Source organism: Chionomys nivalis, chromosome 24, assembly GCF_950005125.1.
Source record: "Chionomys nivalis chromosome 24, mChiNiv1.1, whole genome shotgun sequence".
In the NCBI taxonomy this organism is placed as follows: domain Eukaryota; kingdom Metazoa; phylum Chordata; class Mammalia; order Rodentia; family Cricetidae; genus Chionomys; species Chionomys nivalis.
In genome coordinates this window covers 25007991-25027599 of record NC_080109.1, presented here as the reverse complement: position 1 = coordinate 25027599, position 19609 = coordinate 25007991, and the positions used below count along the sequence as shown (strand labels likewise).

General features: G+C 44.4%; 2 non-coding genes across 2 annotated transcripts; both read left to right on the top strand.

Annotated features, from left to right (window-relative positions):
* The first annotated feature begins 962 nt into the window (after positions 1 to 962).
* Positions 963 to 1034, top strand: Trnap-ugg (transfer RNA proline (anticodon UGG)). Its single transcript has one exon. It is a non-coding gene; the product is annotated as a tRNA-Pro (tRNA).
* A 993-nt stretch (positions 1035 to 2027) lies between these two features.
* On the top strand, positions 2028 to 2099 carry Trnap-agg (transfer RNA proline (anticodon AGG)). Its single transcript has one exon. It is a non-coding gene; the product is annotated as a tRNA-Pro (tRNA).
* The last annotated feature ends 17510 nt before the right edge of the window (positions 2100 to 19609 follow it).

Here is a 19609-nt window from a genome sequence, read left to right as displayed (position 1 = left end):
GAGTGCCAGAACTGTTACACACAGAAACCTTGTCTTGAACTTTTTAAAAAAAATTTCCATAATATTTTGTGGGACTCTCCATAGTGATTTTCATTATGAGTGGAAATTTCCATTACCATCCACAGGGAATAAAGATTCCTTTAGTTTAAAAAAAATTCCATAATAATAATAATAATAATAATAATAATAGTGTGTGTGTGTTTCAGAGAAAAACGTTCAGGAGCCACATGTCCCGTCCCTTCCACTCTGGATTCCAAGTAGGGACTTAAGTCTTCAGGCACGCGCAGCGAGTGCTTTTAGCATCTGATCCTTCTTCCCCACCCCTCAGAACTTTACATTTTTAAAGACTTTGTTTTAAAATTCTACACAGCTAAGGTAGTTATAGGTCTTCGATGTGCTTCGTTTGGATATTCATTAATCATTTTGAAAAATGAGTAGGGTGGTGGTGGCACACGTCTTTAATCCCAGCACTTGGGAGGCAGAGGCCGGCGGATTTCTGAGTTTGAGTTCAGTCTGGTCTACAAAGCGACACCCAGGTGAGCCTAGACTACACGGAGAAACCCTGTCTCGAAAAACAAAAAGAAAGAAGAAAGAAAGAAGAGAGGAAGGGAGGGAGGGAGGGAGGGAGGGAGGGAGGGAGGGAGGGAGGGAGGGAGGGAGGGAGGGAGGGAGGGAGGGCATATGTAAATTCTGCGCTTCCCTTTGTGCTTCCTAACACAATCAAGCCTGTAAACCCGCCACTTCACCGACAGGTCCGACCACCTGTGCTATACATTAGGCCATTGGAGAATGGAAAAATTGTGGGCTCAGCAGCTCATTCGTGTGTGTTCCAAATTAACACACCCTGGAAATTCGACGTGAATTGTGGAATCTGTAGTAACTACTGAGCTAACAGAATGATTGGGATGATAGTCCTTTTATCTCGCTGCTGTGAAGAGGTGAAAGGTACATTTTAGCCTAGTGGCTCGTTGGTCTAGGGGTATGATTCTCGCTTTGGGTGCGAGAGGTCCCGGGTTCAAATCCCGGACGAGCCCAATACTTTTATTCGTTTATTTATTTTTTACTCTCCAACTTTTTGAAAGTAGTTGTGAAGTTCCTCCTGTTAAAGCCCAGGCAATGTTAAAGCCCCGGCAAACAGCGAGACAAGCAGAAGAGCGGATAGCCCTTCCATGGAGGTTGGCTGGGTGAAGGTCTTGCTTCCTCGCTACCCAAACCCTAGGAACTCCATAGAAGGAGGGAACTGGTGGCTTTGATCTCCAGAATCCAGAGACCGGTCGGCCCAGATCTGCTGGATATCTCGAGGTCAACGAAACCTGCTTTGGAGAGGGATTTCCAACTCTGGACGGAGTCCATGCTGCCCCCGAGGCGGCTAGGACCCAGCGACTGTCCCGGGGGACGGAGGAGCATGGCAGACCGGGTTATGCTCCGCTAGGTGGTCCACCTGCATCCCCCGTGTGCGCACCCTTTCTTCGGGTCTGAGGCCACGCGTGCGACGAGCGACTTGTCCAGCCCAAAGGGTCGCGGCTCTTAGCATCTGCCTCTAGTCCACACAGGCAGTTGCCTGCTCTCATCTAGGTTTTGGCCTCGCTGGTGGGCAAGACACAACACACAAGCGGGAAATGCTACAGCCGGCTCGCTCTACCCCAGGGTGCATTGCCATGGGCTGCGTGGCGCGATCTGGTGTTGTAGGAGGGGCGGCCCAAGGAGGCTCCAGCAGCCGTCTGTCCGGCACAGTGACTGTGACCTCCAGAGCACGAGCTTACACGTGGGCAGCGTGAACTTGCCCGCCAAGCGCCGAGTAGCATCCGCCTGCCAAGACCAAGGGAAAGCCGCACTGGCGGGCTAGGGCTCCTAACTTTGTCTGTGATGGAGAGGGACCAGAATGATGGAGTTCTTCGGCAACCACGGTCTGAATTCACCCTTTCAGGGCGGGTCTGAAATCCGATTCTCCTCCCAGCTCAGTCCTTCAGGTCCCGCCCTAAGACGCCTGAATGGTCATAAAATGGATCAAGGACACTAGTTTACGTGGCTCGTTGGTCTAGGGGTATGATTCTCGCTTAGGGTGCGAGAGGTCCCGGGTTCAAATCCCGGACGAGCCCATATTTATATTTCATCCAACTAAAACTCGTACCAGGATACAGCTGTTACAAGCTACGGATCTTTAGGAAGACTAGAGCTTTCAAAGACCTAAAACTCTGCTACCCTCCATTACTTGTTAGAAAAGAGCAAAGTCTTATCGGGTGGTTAGTGGTGCACTCCCTACCCACACTAGGTAAAGGCTGGCCGATCTCCTGAAAGTTTTAGTGTACAAGTATACAAGTGTTCAAGGCCGGGGTTGGGGGGAAACAATAACACTTGACTCAGAAGCCAAAGATCTAATTTTTCCTTGGTTCGGTTTTGTTTTTGTTTTTCGAGACAGGGTTTCTCCGTATAACAGTTCTGGCTACCCTAAAATTCAACTGTAGACTAGTCGGGCTTCGAACTCACAGAGATCCACCCGCCTCTGCCTCTCAAGTGATAGGATTGAAGGTGTGCGCCACCACCCGACTTAGCTTTTTTTTAAATTATGTTTTGTCTTACTATTTATTGGGGTGAGGGTGAGGGGGTGATGCCACTGGAGGTCAAAGAACACCTCATGGAAGCCAGTTTTCTATTTCCACCATGTGAGTCCTTGGGGATGGAACTCAGGTGGTCTTCCCAGGGAGACAGAGTGGATGAGCATGGAGCCTAAGGAAAAAGAGTGCCATGTTAGAACACCAGAGTCTAGGGCTCCAACCCTACAGGAGAGTTTATTTAGGTTTGATCGTAGCGGAGAAAATGTGCTGGGGAAAGCTCTTTGGTTGTTAGTTTATTTCTTTATTTTGCGACTATCAGACATGGAATCCAGGTACTCAAGAGAGTTGGTCAATTGCTGCCTCCTCCAGCAGCTTTTTTCTTTTAGTTACATTTATGTCACATGTGTGTACATGCATGTGAATGTGTGCGCACACCTGTTTGTGTGTGTGCGTACATGTGCATGCATGCGTGTATGTGTGTTTACATGTGTGGAAGTCAGTGGAAACTTTCAGGAACTGGCTCTCTCCTTCTAGTTTACCATGTGCGGCCTGGGGATTGAACACAGTCAGCTTGGCAGCAAACTCCTTTAACCAAAGAGCCATTTCAAAGGCCCTGCTTTTTTGTTTTTGTTTTGTTTTGTTTTTTTGTTTTTTGAGACAGGGTTTCTCTATGTAGCCTTAGCAATCTGGAACTCGCTCTGCAGACCAGGTCTCGAATTCAGAGTTCTGTCTGCCTTTACCTCCCAAGTGCTGGCAGGCTCTGTTTTTTAAACGGTACAGTGAAATATCACCTGGTACATTTGGGAGTCAGAAAAGTGATTAACTAGTAAGTCATTAAATATACTTTCTTTTTTTTAATATTTATTTATTTATTATGTATACAATATTCTGTTTGTGTGTATACCTGCAGGTCAGAAGAGGACACAAGACCTCATTACAGATGGTTGTGAGCCACCATGTGGTTGCTGGGAATTGAACTCAGGACCTTTGGAAGAGCAGGCAATGCTCTTAACCTCTGAGCCATCTCTCCAGCCCTAAATATATTTTCTTGAAGGAAGAGAAAGGTTCTTTGGAGGTCAAAGCTTTTGCCCAGTACTCTAGTTATGCAATTTGTAAGGCTTGGTGTAAGGCGAATGACAGGGCCCTTCATACAATAACTTAGATATTAGAAAATGTTTTGTTGTTTCTTTTGTTTTGATTTTAGGTTTCTCGTGACGGGGTTTCTCTGTGTAGCCCAGGCTGGCCTTGAACTCACAGAGATTCACCTGTCTCTGCCTGAGTGCTGGAATCAAGACACGTGCCACCATGCCTGGCTTATTTGTTTATTTTTTTAAAGAGTTATTTTTATTTATGTGTGTGTATCTGCCAGGGTGTGTGTGCACATGAGGGCTGGTGGCCCCAGAAGCCCAAAGAGGCTGGCCTGATATCCTGGAACTGGTCTTACAGATGGTTATGAGTCACCCGACGATGCTACAAACTGAACTTAGATCCTCTGGAAGAGCAGCAATTGTTCTTACCCACTGAGCCATCTCTCCAACCTTTAGAAGTGTTCAGCCACATCAGAGTAGTAAGCCAATCAGTGAGCCTTCCCAAGCATGAAGACCTTTGTACGTGCATAGGCTACATACCCGTGAGCTATCTCAAAAGGGAGTAAAGTCAAGCTGGAGTTTGAAGCACCATACTGGCCTTTGCGCAAGATGATTTGCTTGTGCAAGTTTGTAGCTGGAGGCTTTTCTCGTCCTACTCAGTCCTGAACCTGTTTCTCTCCCACCCGCCTGCTGGTCCCCACAGCCACTTATAAAATAATCATTCAGAGGCTTAATATTGATTGTAATTGCTTGACCAGCTGCTCAGACTTATTACTGGCTAGCTCTTAGATATAAATTAACCCAGTTCTAATAATCTGTGTATCGCCACATGACTTCATGGAATTACCTGTTCCCTAGTACATCTTGCTGCTCCAGTAACTTGCTGGCATCTCTTTGACTCTGCCTTCTTTCTCCCTATATTTCTGCTTAGATTTTAAAATTCTGCCCTGCTATAGACCAAAGCAGCATACAGGACATCCCATATCATAGTTCCATAGCTAGTTCTTCTGGATTGAAACATTCTCTACTAGATGACAGAAAGATAGATGGAGAGTTATAAAACTCAAGAAACCGCCTGGCAGTGGTGGCCTTTAATCCCCGTATTCGGGAGGTAAGAGGCAGGTGGATCTCTGTGATTCAAAGCCACAAGAGTGAGTTCCAGGGGCTTGAGAGATGGCTTAGCGGTTAAGAGCGGACATACATGTAGACAGGATATTGTATACATAATAAATAAATAAATAAATAAATGAATAAATAGAAACCCTGTCTCAAAAATAGATAGATAGATTATAATAATAATCCCTTGAGCTCTAGAGCAGATGGCTGGCCAGATGGCTGGGTATGAGGAGCAGCAGGTGAAAATCAAAAGTTCAGCCCACCAAGAGGAAACTCTCTGATGGGTCAGTCTTGGACAGGCAAGGCCCCAGACCACAGACCAAAGGCTTCTGCTGTGCCTTTAAACGTTTGCTGCTATTATCTTTCTCTACTATCTGGCATGGTGTGAATGGGTACCTGGAATGTAGTGTGTTTATCTAATGGAAACCTCCAGTTCTACTGAGCATTTTACCTGAGAGTTATTATAAAGATATTCCTCCTTAAGCTGTACAGTCTAATTGATAATAATAATAATGTTTGCTTGTACAGCGTTTTGAGAAATAAAAATAAATACAAGGAAATGCTACACAGCAAGGGCCTATGAGTTTCATCTAAGGAGCTGCATGGACCATAGCTCAAGTTAATGATTAAAAAAAAACAATTGAGGGGCTCAGTGGTTAAGAGCATTGCCTGCTCTTCCAAAGGTCCTGAGTTCAATTCCCAGCAACCACATGGTGGCTTACAACCATCTGTAAAGAGGTCTGGCGCCCTCTTCTGGCCTTCAGGCATATACACAGACAGAATATTGTATACATAATAAATAAATAAATATTTAAAAAAATAAATAAAAAATAAAAATGTCTTTTCATTTAAAAAAACAAAAAAAAATTGAGGGGACTGGAGAGATGGCTCAGTGGTTAAGAGCATTGTCTGTTCTTCCAGAGGTCCTGAGTTCAATTCCCACCAACCACATGGTGGCTCACAACCATCTATAATGAGGTCTGGTGCCCGCTTCTGGCCTGCAGACATACACAAAGACAGAATATTGTATACATAATAAATAAATAAATAAATAAATAAATAAATAAATATTAAAAAAAAAAAACAATTGAGCCGGGCGGTGGTGGCACACACCTTTAATCCTAACACTCAGGAGGCAGGAGGAAGACACAGGCAAATCTCTGTGAGTTCGAGGCCAGCCTGGTCTACAGAGTGAGTTCCAGGACAGGCTCCATAGCTACTGAGAGAAACAACTGAGTTTGAGTCCCCAGAGCCAAGCTGACCCTAATTCTCTCAATGCTGAAAGATGTAGCCACGGTATTTGCTGTGCATCCTTAGCTGAAACAAAGCTTTAAATAACTTCACGTTGGATCAGATGTTTCGATAATAACTTTCAGGTGGAAAACCCTAGAAAACAATCTACAGTTGCCAAGGACACATAGCTGAGGTCAAAAATACAAAGCAGCCCAATTGTTAACTAGCTGATGTACTTTCCTTGCTAGGGTTGGTTGAAGATCAAAGGTGATGATTAATTCCTTGTTCACATTTCTGCCCTCAATCTCCCGTTATAAAAACTATTGGTGAATGGGTTTGCACCCTAAGAATTCCAAGTAGATCTGACTGATTCTTTTTCATATATAAAAGTTTAGGTTTGTGATTCTTTTAAGATTCTGTATAAGAAGCTGGGCGGTGGTGGTGCACGCCTTTAATCCCAGCACTTGGGAGGCAGAGGCAGGCGGATCTCTGTGAGTTCGAGACCAGTCTGGTCTACAAGAGCTAGTTCCAGGACAGGCTCCAAAACCATAGAGAAACCCTGTCTCGAAAAACCAAAAAAAAAAAAAGGTTCTGTATAAGATTACCTTTCCAGGAAAGTAATAAAGTAATTACCCTTTTCTTTGTAACTGAGAGTGTGAAATGGGAAGGCAGTCATTCGTGGACGGGCAAGATGGGATCCTGTAGACTTCCTGCCCCGATAGACCTCGAAACATCAAGCAGTAGGACTACCCGCACGTCTGTGCTGAAATGACTGAAACTTTCAAAAAACTGGAAAGATTAGAAGTTAGCGCAACCCAAAGGCCTTCCTACAGCTTGGTATGTGGCCTGTGGATACAGAGAACTAAGTCAGGCAGTCACCCCGTCTACACGGCTATACCCGACATTGTTCTTTCAACAGGACAACTGAAAAAGTTGTGGGACCTTTTCATGTCGTGTTGGACCTTGCTAATACTTCATTATTGTTGTTGTTGTTTTGTATTCTCTTGGTGGCTGAATTCCCGAGGTCAGTTTGCATTCAGAGGAGCTTCAGAATACTCATGCAAACTTCTCTTCACACATTGTCCATTTGGCAAGGGAAGGAGGCCCCAGGACCTCGTTTTCTTCTCCTGCATCCTCCTCTTTGTGAAAAAGTTTCACTACCTATACTGTTCGGAAAGACTTACAGTGTGCACCTCAAGGAACCAGGATGGGGGGGGTCAGCCCGCGCTGCACAAGTACCGAGCTCAGCTGTGAAATTCCTAGGAGTGTTGTTCTCCGGTAAAATGCACATCGCATCCAACAGCTTAGTTAAAAGGTATCGGGTGTGGATGGTACCAAAATAAAGAAATAAATGGCTCAAGAGGTTACTGCGTATGCTAAGATCCTTGCCAGATCATTTGTGTTAGAAATCACCAGAAGTTCAGGAGACTACAGATAAAAACAACCTGAGCTGTTTGCTTCCAATGGCTTCTTTTTTTTTTTTTTTAAGATTTATTATTTATTTATTTATTTATTATGTATACAATATTCTACCTCCATGTATGCCCTCACGCCAGAAGAGGGCACCAGATCTCATTTCAGATGGTTGTGAGCCACCATGTGGTTACTGGGAATTGAACTCAGGACCTCTGGAAGAGCAGACAATGCTCTTAATCACTAGGCATCTCTCCAGCCCTTCCAATGGCCTCTAAAAGGATTTGGGTCCCAGTCATGGAAAGGGAAGGAAGCGGTATATCGTACTAGAGCAGCAATTGCTGATGAGCACAAGACATTTCTTTCTTTATTTTTTTACTGTTTTTATTGAGCTATATATTTTTCTCTGCTCCCCTTCCTTCCTCTCCCCTCTCCCCTCTCTCATGATCCCCGCGCTCCCAATTTACCCAGGAGATCTTGTCTTTTTCTACTTCTGAAGTAAATTAGATCCACATATGTCTCTCCTAGGGTCCTCTTTGTTGTCTAGGTTCTCCATGGATGTGAATTGTAGGCTGGTTTTTTCATTGTTTTATGTCTAAAAGCCACTTATGAGTGAGTACATATGATAATTGTCTTTCTGTGTCTGGGTTACCTCACTCAATATGATGTTTTCTAGATCCATCCATTTGCCTGCAAATTTCAAGATGTCATTATTTTTCTCTGCTGTGTAGTACTCCATTGTGTAAATGTGCTATATTTTCCTTATCCATTCTTTGGTCGAGGGGCATCTAGGTTGTTTCCAGGTTCTGGCTATGACAAACAATGCTGCTATGAACATAATTGAGTACATGTCCTTGTGGTATGATTGAACATCCTTTGGGTATATACCCAAAAGTGGTAATGCTGGGTCTTGAGGTAGGATGTTTCCTAATTTTCTGAGAAATTGCCATACCGATTTCCAAAGCTGCTGTACCAGTTTGCCCTCAAATGTGAGACATTTCAAAAGGTGGGACCTGCCATCTCAATAACAATGGCTGCTTATCCGACTGAAAGTCTCCAGCGGCATAGAATCAAACTTGCACAAGGTGGCAGGCATATTTCCAGTGGTGTGGGTGTGGTGTTTGCAAGTCCTGTGGCTGACGCCATGTGAGCTGCGCTAGGGCCAGTGTTCTTTCCAGTTTCTGATCCTCCGCCGGTAACTGACCCGAGAGCTAAGACAGATAAAGTGCTAAGAGAAGCCCTGTCTGTCTGTCGATGCCTGCTACACGGATGCCCTAAGTGCGGGCATCCAACAGGACAAGGCCGCTGCTGAAATGCAAATGAACACTGACCCCGTGTGGCTGGAGAGAGAGAGAGAGACAGCATAAACAGTGGGCTAAGAGTAGAGCCGCAGGGAAAGCGCCAGTTCGCGGGGTTTATCCTGTGACAATCTGTATCCACAGCTGTTGGGCTATAGTCGAAGGTCTGACTTTATGGATGGCCCAGTGGGAAAAGAACGGGCAGGTGCTGCTTCCACCACCATGGGGACCGCAGATGTCGGAGGAACTACATAACGAGTTCAACCCGAGTCAGTAGTTTTCCATGTGGCAGCCCATAGCTCACTGAGTTTTGGAAATCAGGAAGCAGATGTAATTACCAAACTATAAGCCATCTTCCCCCACAGACCGCTGGAGGCTCGTTCCTACGCTTATCTAAAGTCTGGGAGCCCACACAGGCTGGAAAGTGGCAAAAGCTCTCAACATTGCCACCAAGTGTTCTGAGATTCTGCATGGTGACCCAAAATGTGAGGCATGTTCCAAATGACAGCACCGAGAGATTAGACGGGGCCTGTATAAGTCAATAAGGATGCAAATGCATGCTCACCTCTGGACACTGCCACAAGCCCATTGAAAACGTTTTTATTAATTTATTGTGCAAGCAGTCAACCGATGAAGCCCATTGGGTCGTGTCCAAATCAGACACCCCCCTACCCACCCCAGAGAATGGATAGCAATTAGGGACACTCATTTCACAGCCACTGATGCAAAGGACTGCATTAAGGACCTCAGAACTAATTGTACTTCCGTTTGTTTTACAACTCTACACAGGCTATATTGATTGAAATACATAATGGGTAATTGAAACAGAAGTTAAATGGGGCTGGAAGGATGGCCCAGTGGTTAAGGGCACTTGCTGCTCTTTCAGAGGACCTAGGTCACTTCACAAAACCAACCTCATGCAGTTCACAACTGCTTGTAACTCCAGCTCCACGGGTCCAATGCCTTCTTCTGGTCTATGCAGACACTGAATGCACATGGTGCACATACATACATTCAGGCACACACACACACACACTCACACACATTAAATAAACAAACATACAAATAAATACAGATTTTTCCTTTCTTTCTTTAGTTTGGTTTTTAGAGTCAGAATTTCTCTGTGTAACAGCTCTGGCTGTTCTGGACCTCACTTTGTAGACCAGGCTGGCCTCGAACTCACAGAGATCTGCCTGCCTCTGCTGGGATTAGAGGCATGCACCACCACCTCCTGGCCATAAATAAATATTATTTACTTATTTATTTGGTTTGCTGAGACAGGGATTCTTTGTGGAACAATCCTGGCTGTCTTGGAACTTCCTTTGTAGACCAGGGTGGCCTCGAACTCACTGAGATCCACCTGCCTCTGCCTTCCAAGTGTTGTGATTAAAGGTGTGTGCCACCACCACCTGGCAAATAGATATTTTTTAAAACCCAACAACTAGAGTGTGAACAAAGGTGTCCTGTACAGGAGGGGAAAGGCTTTCCTCAGCGCTGGTGGGATGGTTGGTGTTTAAAACACTTGTACTAAGCCTGACAACCTGAGTTTCACCCGCTCCCCCGGGCCCCCCAGGAGTCATATGATGGAGGGAGAGACTTGGCTCTTAGTCTTACAACTTGTCCTCTGCTCACCACCCTCATACACAAACATAAAAGTAAATAAATGTAATTTTGGGGAGATAAGATCTCACTAAGTATTCCTGGCTAGTCTGAAACTCTTTCTGTAGACCAGGCTGGCTTCAAACTTGCAAAGATCCACCTGCTTCAGCCTCCTGAATGCTGGGACTAAAGGCATGAGCCTGGTCATGCCCACCTAATGTATTTTTTTGCGGGGAGGGGCAGGGTCTTACTATATAGCCCTGGCTGACTTGAAACTGGTTATATGGACCAGACAGCTTTTGCACTGGAGAGCTGCCTGCCTCTCCTCTCCAGTGCTAGTGTGAAAGGTGTGTAAGTTCAGTGCACACTCTTAACTGTTGGACCATCTCACCACCCTATAGACAGAAGTGACTTTTTAAAAGAAGACACTCCCGGAAGCTATGAGATTATTGAATGAAAAATGAAAAATCCCTGTACCAGAAGTGGACTTACTGAAAAAATAAAAATAAAAAATAGACTTCCCTGTGGGTTGTTGACCCCTGAGACTCCACATTCCGTAAAGCCATTGATATCGATTGCATGCCAGAACTAGATGTTAAGGCCCCACTCAGAAGACAGCACACACTTTCGCTGCAGAGCAAGGAGAAATCAAGCTGAGACGGAGCTGGAGGTTTTCCTGGTTCTGGAAGGCACTACACAGGCTGCTGAGCAAAACTGGTTGTTGGACGCTATGTGCTACACTATTGTCTTACTTTGGGTTTCTATTGCTGTGATAAAACAACCTGGGGAGGAGAGGGTTTCTTTCATCTTACAGCCTGTAGTCCATCATCCAGGGAAGCCAGGGCAGGAACTCAGAGCAGGAGCTGATGCCGAGGTCATGGAGGGGCTGCTTACTGGCTTGTTCCTCCTATCCTGCTCAGCCTGCTTTTTATACACCCCAGCACCACCTTGCCAGGGACGGCACCAGCGGAAGGAAGGCGAGGGCTGCAGACAAGGGTGGAGTGTCGTGTGGTTATTTCCTCCCAATTTAAACATCCTCTCCAGGAAGGAGCGGGAACGTCATAAGACTCAGGAATGTCATGAAAGTGGTGCTGTTCTTGGCTACATGCTCCAGATGCAAAGCTGCCATCATGAAGAACATTGACAATGGTTCCTCAGACCTCCCTTATAACCTTGTTTTGATGGGATTAAATATATATATATATTTAACTTAATATATATATATATACTATTTGTTTCAACAGAAAACTAAAAAGATAAATTACCCTAGATTTTTACACTTTTCAGATACTCAGTTCATATATTCACAATGTAGTACGGAGTGAAAACTCATATTCCACATTGAGGATATGATTAATAGGTAAGAATATTTAAAAGCGGTGCTATAGAGATGCATCAGCAGTTAATAGTGCCTACTGCTCTGGCAGAGAACTGGGCCTGGTTCCCAGTACACACACCAAGTACGGTACTCCAGTTCCAGTGGATACAATGCCTCCTTCTGGCTTCCACCAGAACTGTACCTATTAGGTAGACACAGAGACAAGCAGGCACACTTATAAACATATAAATAAAAGGGAAAAAATAAAATAAAGGAGGGTAGGAAAGATAAGGTTATCTTTGTTTACTTTTCATGCTCTTAAATTATTAAATTTCTTTACAAGGAGCATATACACAATCTTTTTGAAGGCTGGCAAGGTGGCCCAGTAGGTAGAGGTGCCACCAAGCCTGATGACTTGAATTTGATCCCTGGGGCCCAAATATACACTATATATAGAGAGAATAGATACCATAAATTGTCCTCTGACCCCCAGTAGCAGCTATGAAAGATTTGTCTATTAGGTATACAGTGTTCTGCTTTTTTGTCTGTACACCAGAAGAGGGCACAAGATCTCATAAATGACTGTGAGCCACTGAGTGTTACTGGGACTTGAATTCTTGACCTCCAGAAGAGCAGTCAGTCAATCCTCTTAACCTCTGAGCCATCTCTCTAGCCCCATAGACTTAATTTTTTAAGATTTATTTCTTAAATATATTTATTTCTTTTTCTTTGTGTCTTTTACATTTTGCATTTCAGCCCCATTCGTCTCTCATCTCTTTGTATCCGTACCCTTTCAATCTCCCCGCCACTGAAAAATACAATAAAATAAAATTTAAGATTAAAAAAAGAGAAAAATCTTGTCGTGGGAGCTGTAGTGAGTCACACAGTATACCCTTTAGATCATATAGCTTACTTGCAATTGCTTATTACAGAATCATCGATCTGATTAGAGGCCATTGGTGCTGGGTCCTCACTGGGACTCTTCTTGGATGTCCTGTTGCTATCCTGTGTCGTGGAGATCCTGCAGCTTTGGGTCTGCATAATCTGACTCTTCACGTGCTCCAGCAGACCATAGATGGGATGGATGTTGGGATGTGTCAACTCATAGCCCTGGTTCTGTGCCTGGGTAGTTGCATGGTTGGCCAGCCTGCTAGCTCTCCCCTGTCCTCACCACCGGGGTGAGCTCTCCAGCATTGCCCAGGCTGGTTCACCCCTTGCAGTAAAGAGCAAGGGGTGGGGCCAGTTCTCCTGCTTTCATGCTCTTGGGGTCTGCTCATTCATGCCCACACCACCAGGGCCATCTCCACTGTGTTGCCCTGTAGAGGTGGGGGGACCCACTCTCTCAAGTGCTGCAGCTGGTTGTCCCTCTCTTATGACCTCAAGGCCAGCTCTCCCAACTGCCACAGGCTGCAAGGGTCGGGGGCGTGGTAGGGAAAGCATCTCTCCCTAACCCACACCGCCATATGGCAGATGAGGGGCAGGGACAGATCCCCCATGCTCACATTCCCTGGTGGCTTACTCCTGCCCCTGCCAACATGGTCAACTCTACTCTGCTGCCCGGGCAAGATGCAGGGTCTGCTCTCCCAAGTGTTGTAGCAAGTGAGGAACAGGGACAGCTCCCCGACCTGCTTCAGGTGGCTAGGGGGGAAGGGAGGAAGGCATCTTTCCTTCACCCAGACAAGGGAGGTGGGACCCATTCTCCTAGTCTTGTGCCCTCAGGGCCAGCTTGTCCCCACCCCAGCCCTCCTTGAACAGGGTCAGCTCTATTGTGCTGTCCAGGCGAGGTTAGAGGTAGAACTATAGACAGAGACTGTGCTTTTGTTTCCCAGTCCATCAACCCTGAAAATAGTCACACAGAAACTATATTAATTACAACACTGTTTGGCCAATGACTCATGCATATGTCTAGCTAGCTCTTACATCTTAAATTAATCTTAAATTAATCCATTTCTATTACTCTAAGTATTGATTGCCATGTGCCTGTGGCATTACCTCATTTTCTTTTTTTTTAAATATTTATTTATTATGTATACAATATTCCATCTGTGTGTATGCCTGAAGGCCAGAAGAGGGCACCAGATCTCATTACAGATGGCTGTGAGCCACCATGTGGTTGCTGGGAATTGAACTCAGGACCTTTGGAAGAGCAGGCAATGCTCTTAACCTCTGAGCCATCTCTCCAGCCCCCATTACCTCATTTTCTACACATCTTGTTTCTACACGTCTCGGTGGCCGACTGACATCTCCTTGACTCCACCTATTCTCTCTCTATATCTCTGTTCAGATTTCCTGCCTGGCTTTACTCTGCTAAGCCATTGGCCAAAACAACTTTATTTAACAGCCAATAAAACCAACACATATACAGATAAACATTCCACACCATCTCCTCTGTCTAATCAAAAAGGAAGGTTTTAACTTTAACATTGTAAAATTGCATATAACAAAAACAGTTATCAAGCAAGAGTTACAGTTACAATATTTAGTCCATTCATATTAGGTAAAAATTAAAGAAAATATTCTGTCATCTATCTTTGCGAGTCTAAAGTTTTGTATCTAACTTACCTTTTATTATAACTAAGGAAAACTATAACTGTGTTCAATTCCATCAAAGGCTCCAGAAGGATATAATAATACCTAAGTAAATAGGAAGTGCATTGTAAGCTACTTCCAAAACTCTAGAATTTACATAGACATCTCACTGCCTAGACAGTCAACTAAGTTCTTCTATAATGTTGGGGCATCCATCTTCAGCCTGCAGGCCTAGTATATTTGGCAGACTTTTCCATGAAGCGGAAAATTTAAAAGACTGTTTTGCCTATATTTGCAGTTTGTCAGTCACTTTCTTTTGTGTCCTGCAGAATGTCTGACAGGCTCTTTCCTGAAGGAGGAATTCTGAAGGACTGTCTCACCTTCTTTTTGGCAAGTTCAGCGCTCATTTTTCCGTGGGTCCTGCATGTCCAGTTTATACAGCATACCATCAAACAGTCCAGGCAAGTACAGTTTCTCGTCCAAAAGGCTAGTCTTGTAACATTGAAGGCAAATTCCATAACGAGTTTCTTCAATAACTTCTTTACTAGCAGAGCCCATGAGGAGTGCAAACAAGAAAGGACACTTGCAATTTAATTAAGCATTTATAGTTAATAACAGCTTTATGGAATGCTATGTGCACATTTTAACAAGTTTGGGTGCAGAAAAAGCACAAGATCCAAAATAAAAGTCATCTAGAGTCATACTACCAAGACAGTGTGTTAATCATAGATATACGAAAGTGATTTTATATAAATATATTCATGGTTTCATTCTGTGACCTACTGTAGTCAAGCACAGGGTGAATTATCCCATCAATAAATATGGAGGAACGTGACCAGTATAATTGATTAACAATGTGATTCTGAATATGTGTATTATAATTCACTTCCCCAGTTCTGTCTGTTGCTAGTGTGTGATGCTATTGTCCTAGTTAGCTTTAGCTATCAGCTTTACACAGCCTGGAGTCACCTTAGAAGGGAGTGTCCATTGAGGGATTTCCCAGACCAGACTGGTCTGTGGGAATGTCTATAAAAGGCTGTCTTGATTGATAAATGATGCAGTCCATTGTGGGCAGCATCATTCCCTGTGTAGTTGATCTGAACTGTAGAAGACAGCTAGCTAAGCTGCAGTGAGCAAGCCGAATTCTTCCAAGGTTTCTGTTTCAAGTCAGAGACAAAGCCATCTCTCCAGCTTTCTTTGTTCCCTGGAGAGATTTACGCATGCTTTGTTGTGAACCTGAGGCGGAGCTAATTATCACCAGAATAAGTTTTTACCAAATTGTGCTCTGCTTAAATAGTCCTAAAATAAACCACTCAGGGTTGGTCTCCCAAAGTTTGAACCAACACTGGTTACTGAGTCATGTTGAACCTATGCTTACCTTCTGTGGCTTGTCACTCTGCTGGCTATGGAGATCACAGAGACCCTGCATTTAAGAATATTTATATATGCCAGGTGGTGATTCTGCATGCATTTAATCCCAATACTTGGAAGGCAGAGACAGGCAGATCTCTAAGTTTGAGGTTAACCTAGTCTACAGGGCAAGTTCTAGGATAGCCAGGGCTGCATAGAAACCCTGTCTCAAAAAACCAAAAAAGAAAAACAAAACTCCTTTCAGAGCTGGAGATGCAGCTTGACAGTTAAAAGTACTCACCGCTCTTACAGTAAGAACCTAGCCTCAGTTCCCAGTACCTACATTATCTAGAGACTCTGATAACCTCTCTGGCCTCCAAGGTCACCAGGCATGCACATACATACATACATAAACACATCATTTATTTATTCATTGGGTTTTTTTGAGACAGTTTCTCTGTGTAGCTTTGGCTGTCTTGGAACTCTCTCTGTAGACCAGGCTGGCTTCAATCTTATGGAGATCCACCTGCCTCTGCCTCTGGAGTGCTGGGATTAAAGCTGTGTGCTTCCACTGCCCGGATACTTTTTAGTTTTTCAAGACAGGATCTCTCTGTGTAGTCCTCACCATCCTGGAACTCACTCACCACCACACCTGAAAAAAATTTATATATATATATATATATATATATATATATATATATATATATATTTGGGCGGCTGGGATGGTGGCACACACCTTTAATCTCAGCACTCATGAGGCAGAGGCAGGTGGGTCTCTGAGTTTAAGGCCAGCCTGGTCTACAGAGTGAGTTCCAAGACAGCCAGGGTTACACAGAGAAATCCTGTCTTGAAAAAAAATCAAATAAAATAAAATTATTTATTCATCTTTAACTGTAAAATAATATTTGTGTAAGCATATGGGGGTCTTATCTATATTTTATCTATAATGACATGGTAGAAAGAGTCAACCAAGCTGTTTACCTTGTCTACTATTTTCAAGGTGAGAACATTAAGAACCTATTTTAGCAATATAGTACTGGCCACTAGGGGGAAGAGTGGAACGCCAAAAAATTTCAGATGTCATCCAGAGATTTGCAATGTGTCTTATAACTAACTGGTGTTAGCTTCTTCTATAATAGTAGCACTATATAGAAGTTCTGCTCTATTTCTTATTATGAAAGGTCATTTTAAAACAAAGTCCAGACCCCATGTATGCATATTTCTTTCTAGAAATAATGCATCATGCTGAGTGAAAGAGGTGGATATAAGATATTATATATTTTGTGATTTTGTTTAAATGAAACATTCAGAGACAACAAAGCTGTACAGGCATAAAGCAGATTGGCAGGTGGAAGGACGAGAGGCTCGGGAATTGGGGTTCACAGTATACGTTCTTGAGAAACCTTCCGAGTGATGAAAATGTCCTAAAACTGATTTACAGCGACAGTTGCATGGGTAAAACTGTAAACGTACAAGTCGGTGAATTGTGCAACTGACATTAGTGAACTATATGAAGTGTAAAATAAGCTTCAATAAGTTGACCTGGAGTAGCGCAAGGGTTCCTCCTCTGATGCCAGCCTGTGGTACGGGGGACCACTCAGATCACCCCCTCACCCTAACAAAGCTAAGGCTCGTGAGAACTGTGGCTTAGACCACCACTTATTCTCACCAGGACCATTCTCCTATCTTGAGGAGATGGCTCTGACCCCACTGCCCCGCCCCACCCCATGAACCTATGGGGACATTTCATGTTCAAAGTACCATGGCAACGCACAGATGTTCTGAAGAAAGGGAAAGCCACTGAGAGCCAAAAGGCAGGGCAGTGAGATCTGGAAGTCAGAGATCTCCGATCCGGAAAACAGGGCTTACTCCTTTGTCTTGATTTTTAAATTTTATTGATTTACCTTTTGGTGTGTGCATAGCCTGCAGGTGTCTGGGCACCAGATGCATGCTTGCTGCCCAAAAAACGGCAGAAGAGGGTGTCTGGTCGTCTGCAGCTGGAGTTACAGACAGTTGAGACCTGCTGTGTGGGTACAGGGAATTTAAACCAGGTCCTCTGGAAGAGCAGTCAGTGTTCTTAAGTGCTGAGTCATCTCTCAGTCCCAGGACTACTTACTGCTTAAAAAAAAAAAAGTGTGTTGTGTGCGCGTCTGTGCTAGAGGAATGGCTCAGCAATTAAGCGTACTTATTCCTCTTGCAGAGGACGAAGGTCCAGCTTCCAGCACCCATTTGGTGGGTTACAGCTATCTGCAACTGCCGCGCACCGCGCCCCCAGTCTGCCCTCTATGCGCTAGAATCCAGTTCGCGAGCTCCGGGCAAGGGGCTGTTGAGGAAACACACGCAGAGAGAGACCGACACACGGACCTCCAATCGCTGGTACAAAAGCCCTTCTTTAATAGTACCATGGAGGCTTAAATACCCTGCAGTCAATGGCCAACTGGTGAAAATCCCATCCTCTGATCCTCTAGGCAAAGCACAGCTTTTAGTAACTTCAATTAGAAGGCTACAGACAGGGAAGAGCAGCTGAAGGCCAGGACTCAATTGTTCCCAACATGCATCTCCAGTTTCAGAGCACCCAACGCCCTCTTCTGGTCTCTACTAGGCACACAGAAGTGGTGCACAGACATACATGCTAGCAAAACACCCATACACATAAAATAAAACAAATGCAATGGGGTCTGGAAAGATGGTGTCATGGTTATGAGCACCAGCTGCTCTTCCAAAGGACTGAGCTCAGTTCCCAGTTCTCCAACACCAGGTTCCAATCTTCTGTGAATCCATTTCCAGTACATACGATGCCCTCTTCTGGTCTGCACAGCCACCGGGCACACACTTGGTACATAGACATGCAGGCAGGCAAAATACCCATATACATAATATAAAAGTTAAACAAATTTTAAATATGTAAATAAAAATAAAAATGAATGAAAGTATAGAATTTTCTTTTCTAGGGCCTTACGAAATGTGATTTGAATGTAAACCGTTCCCCACAAGGCTTACGTGTTTGAACATTTTGTCCCCAGCCGATGATGCAGTGTGGGAACGTTGTGGAGCCGTAGTTGGAGTTTTGGGAGAGGAAGTACATTACTGGGGCCAGACCCTGAGGTGTCCTATAGCCCAGACCCACTTCCTGTCCTTTGCTCTACACACTGATTGCTGATACAATGTGACAAGCAGCCCGCTGTGATAGACTGTCTCTGTGGAACCATAAGCCAAAATAAATCCTTTCTCCCCTACATTGCTTTAGCCAGAACATTCTATCGCAGCAGAAACTAAGACAAGAGAGTATTACTTGGCCAAAACTCAGACCTCTCTTTATCCCTAGCCCATATCTTACATTCCTGAAGATAAAACAGGAAATTACTTCAAGGAAATCTTTGGAGTAAAAGAGAATATGTTCAAATCAATCAAAGTAATAAATTTATTTTTAAAGTTAATTAAAATTGACCAAAGGGCGAATAAAATCAAGTAATAATTGATTATTTAAAATCCAGGAGGGGAAAGGAAATAGTTATTCAGCTATTCAACTACCCATGCCATCATGTCTGACCCTTGCAGAACTGTTTATTACTCGTATCTGGGAGAACAACTGGGCTTCCTCTGACCTCTTGTGTCCAGAATACCCATGAAAGGGAAAGCAGATGACTTCCTGTGGTTTTACTTTATTTACCTTTTTTTTTCTTTTTAAGAGAAAGAAGGGCACAGTTGAACTTAGAGCCCCGTGCTCGTGCTTGCTGGGAAAGTACCCTGCTACTGAACCATAGCCCCAGCTCTCCCCTAGCTTTTTATCCTGGGTCAGGGCTTTACTAAATTGTTCAGGCTGGCCTTGAACTTAGAATCCTCTGGCCCCAGCATCCTGAGTGACTGGGTTGACAATCCTGCAATACCAGGTCCAGTTTCCTTGTTTCTCTGTGATCCGGCTGTGGAGTCAACTTCAGCTGTCACATCCTGCTTTCAAATAGCCACGCTGACTAGACACAGGCCTTGCTGCCGTAGGGTCCAAATGATGCCCCCTCTCTCTCTCTCTCTCTCTCTCTCTCTCTCTCTCTCTCTCTCTCCCTCCCTCCCTCCCTCCCTCCCTCCCTCCCTCTCCCTTTCTCTCTCTCTCTC